Genomic DNA, 3,862 nt, shown 5'->3' with positions numbered 1-3,862 from the left:
GATGCATTTTAGAGTGTAGATTCACTCATTTTGCTTTGTATGTAGTCCATAGTGGAATCTCTGTAAAGACTTATATTTAGAAACGGAGGGACTATCATTGTTCCAGAAAATAGAATGTTTTTTCCTTCCCAAAAGTCTTGCTTTTTGTAATACCTAGGATTGATCACCAATACATAGACTCAACGAACCGAATCCGGCCTGCTGCTTGGTGCATATGTAAAAAAAAAGGCCCAGCCAAAACCACAACTACTTGATGGAGGCATTCGCTAGGTTTCAGCCAAATGGTCCAGGCATGCCCGAGATCTGCCTAATAATGGCCTGAATTTAGGTAGAAAATGGCAAAACCTTGTCAAATCTCATAATCCATCGATTTAGGTGGGAATTAGGTCGGTTGTACGGTTTCAGGCTAGATTTTAGGTCGGATGCATCATACTTGCCTCGCACTTGGTGGATCGGTGTGCCTCATGCCGCTGCATTCTGTGGATCGGTGCATGGCTATTAAAGCTCTGTGACAGGCCGACTATTGCAATGTGAGCACGTTCGGCTGCCTCTGTTAAAAGTACTCGCAGGTCCGTTTCATTCGTTTGGTTCTTTGGAAACAGCACGTACTAATGGATGTCAAGGGACTATTCCTATGTGTACGCATCCTTGAAACAGATTTCAAGTTCAAATCTTATCTATAAAAAAGGCGGCTACTGAAGCACCGTGTTGCACACCCTTAATCAGTGGCGTGCATATTTCGCACGAACAAGCACTGAAAAAATGAGGCAGTTGCAATTTGCGGTGGGCAGCGTCGGTGAATAATCTAAAAAGATCCACCACCTCAGCACCCGTTAGATCTAGTCCATCTAACTGGTTAGCCCCGTCCTTATTATTGCAACAAAGTCAGTGTTGCAGAACCGTTTGCAACAGAGCTCATGTTGAAGAAACATTCAATAGAGATAGTGTTGCAGATTTTTTTTCTCGTCTTCACTTTTTTGCAACATACATGATGTTGCGGAAGGACTTTTGCAACGTAAATAATGTTGCACAAATTAAAGGTAAAACGTCGTGTAGAACGGGAGCTTGGAAGGAACACGGGAGGCAAGGGATCCAAATCCAGATCCTACAATATACGAGTTGTTGCGATGGACAAACTGCAACAAGAGCTTAGTTGCAAAACCGTAAGAGACAATGCGAGGTGAGTCGGCGGGACACGCGTCACATGGACGAGGCGACGGACGCCCGCGTCCGATCCACGGGCTGAAGCCAAACATTTCTCTTTTCAGAATCAGTTAGTATTTTTTAGGGTAAAAAGCTTCCATGAGGCCCACACTTGAATAAACAGAAGGCCGTCGAAGGCCCATAAACAAAGTGAAAACCGGAAAATGAACACATCGACGTTCCTATCATCGATAGAGTCGGGAACGACATGCATACGTGTGCCTTCGCATCGACACGTCACGGCATCTGGTTAACCGTCAGATTGGCAGAACTCACGGCGGAGATCATCAACGTGACGCGTCCAAGTTTAAACTGGAGTCGGAGACCGCCTCAGCACGCACGAACGCAATAAATACGTGCGACGGCCTCTCTCCTCTAGTCCTCTCCAAAGCAACAGCAACAGAGACGAAGCAAAACAACTTCCGGTCGACAATGGCTCGTGCCGCGTCGATGTGGATGCTCGCTACGCTCGTCGCGGCGTTGCTTCTCGCGATCCCGGCTGCTTCCGCCGCCGCGCCCACGGAAGGCGGCAGCACGGGCACCGTCATCGGCATCGACCTCGGCACCACCTACTCGTGCGTCGGCGTCTACCGGAACGGCCGCGTCGAGATCATCGCCAACGACCAGGGCAACCGGATCACCCCCTCCTGGGTCGCCTTCACTGACGGCGGCGAGCGGCTCATCGGCGAGGCGGCCAAGAACCAGGCAGCGGCCAACCCCGAGCGCACCATCTACGACGCCAAGCGCCTCATCGGCCGCGACTTCGCCGACGCCGTCGTGCAGCGGGACATCAAGCTGCTGCCCTACTCCGTCGTCGACCGGAATGGCAAGCCGCACGTCCAGGTGCAGGTCAAGGACGGCGACGTGCGCGTCTTCAGCCCCGAGGAGGTCAGCGCCATGGTGCTCACCAGGATGAAGGAGACCGCCGAGGCCTACCTCGGCGAGAAGGTCACGCACGCCGTCGTCACCGTCCCCGCCTACTTCAACGACGCGCAGCGACAGGCCACCAAGGACGCCGGCGTCATCGCCGGGCGCAACGTCATCCGCATCGTCAACGAGCCCACCGCCGCGGCCATCGCCTACGGCATCGACGAGAAGGGGCCCGAGAAGAACGTCCTGGTGTTCGACCTCGGCGGCGGCACCTTTGACGTCAGCGTGCTCTCCATCGACAATGGCGTCTTCGAGGTCCTCGCCACCAACGGCGACACGCACCTCGGCGGCGAGGATTTCGACCAGCGCCTCATGGACTACTTCATCAAGCTCATCAAGCGCAAGCACGGCCGCGACATCGCCGGCGACCTGCGCGCGCTGGGGAAGCTGCGCCGGGAGTGCGAGCGCGCCAAGCGTGCGCTCAGCAACCAGTACCAGGTGCGCGTCGAGATCGAATCGCTCTTCGACGGCGTCGACTTCTCGGAGCCGCTCACCAGGGCACGGTTCGAGGAGCTCAACAACGACCTTTTCCGCAAGACGATGGTGCCCGTGAAGAAGGCCATGGCGGATGCCGGGCTCAACAAGGCTGACATCGACGAGATCGTGCTCGTCGGTGGCAGCACCAGGATTCCCAAGGTGCAGCAGCTTCTCAAGGACTACTTCAACGGCAAGGAACCTAACAAGGGGGTCAACCCCGACGAGGCCGTCGCGTACGGCGCTGCCGTGCAGGCCAGCATCGTGAGCGGACACGTCGACGAGAACACCAAAACCATGATCCTGCTCGACGTCGCGCCGCTTACACTAGGCATGGAGACGGTCGGCGGCGTGATGACGAAGCTGATCCCGAGGAACACGGTGGTGCCGACAAAGAAGACACAGGTGTTCACCACGTACCAGGACAAGCAGACCACCGTGTCCATCAAGGTCTACGAGGGCGAGCGGAGCATGACCAAGGACAACAGGCTCCTCGGTAAGTTTGACCTCTCCGGGATCCCGCCGTCTCCGAGGGGCACGCCACAGCTTGAGGTGACGTTCGACGTGGACGTCAACGGCATCCTGCACGTGAAGGCGGCGGACAAGGGCACCGGCAAATCGGAGAAGATCACCATCACCAACGAGGACCGTCGGCATAGCCAGGAGGACATCGACCGGATGGTGCGCGAGGCAGAGGAGTTCGCCGAGGCGGATCACAAGCTCAAGGAGCGGGTCGACGCTCGGAACAAGCTAGAGACGTACGTGTACAGCATCAAGAACACCGTCGACACCAAGATGGCCGATGCCATGGAGAGGGATGAGAAGGAGAAGGTCCAGGATGCGCTGAGGGAGGTAAACGAGTGGCTCGATGACAACACAGAGGCAGAGAAGGAGGACTACGATGAGAAGCTTCGGGAGATGGAAGACGTGTGCAACCCTATCATCACTAGTAGAAAAACGACTTTTAGTACCGGTTCGTAAGGACCTTTAGTACCGGTTCTGGACTAAAGGTCCCCCTTTAGTCCCGGTTTAACACGAACCGGGACCAAAGGCCCCCACATGGCATGAGGCGCGCCGTGGTCTGGAGGACCTTTAGTCCCGGTTGGTAAGGATTTTTTATTTTTATTTTTGAAATAAAGCAAAAACAGCCAGCCTACTGGGGCGGCACGGCCTGCATACGACTAGAAACTCAATCTTTAGTTGGGTCAGGATGCAGGCCCGTACGGCCTAGTAGGCCCCATAGGGCAGAAGACTT

At 55.1% G+C, this 3,862-nt stretch overlaps 1 pseudogene; it reads left to right on the top strand.

Moving 5' to 3' along the window:
* Nucleotides 1–1,653: 1,653 nt before the first annotated feature.
* Nucleotides 1,654–3,605, top strand: LOC109765529 (heat shock 70 kDa protein BIP4-like; annotated as a pseudogene).
* The last annotated feature ends 257 nt before the right edge of the window (nt 3,606–3,862 follow it).

Source organism: Aegilops tauschii, chromosome 7 (assembly GCF_002575655.3).
Source record: "Aegilops tauschii subsp. strangulata cultivar AL8/78 chromosome 7, Aet v6.0, whole genome shotgun sequence".
NCBI classification, from domain to species: domain Eukaryota; kingdom Viridiplantae; phylum Streptophyta; class Magnoliopsida; order Poales; family Poaceae; genus Aegilops; species Aegilops tauschii.
Note: the sequence above shows the minus strand (reverse complement) of the source record. Positions and strands in the feature narration are given on the sequence as shown.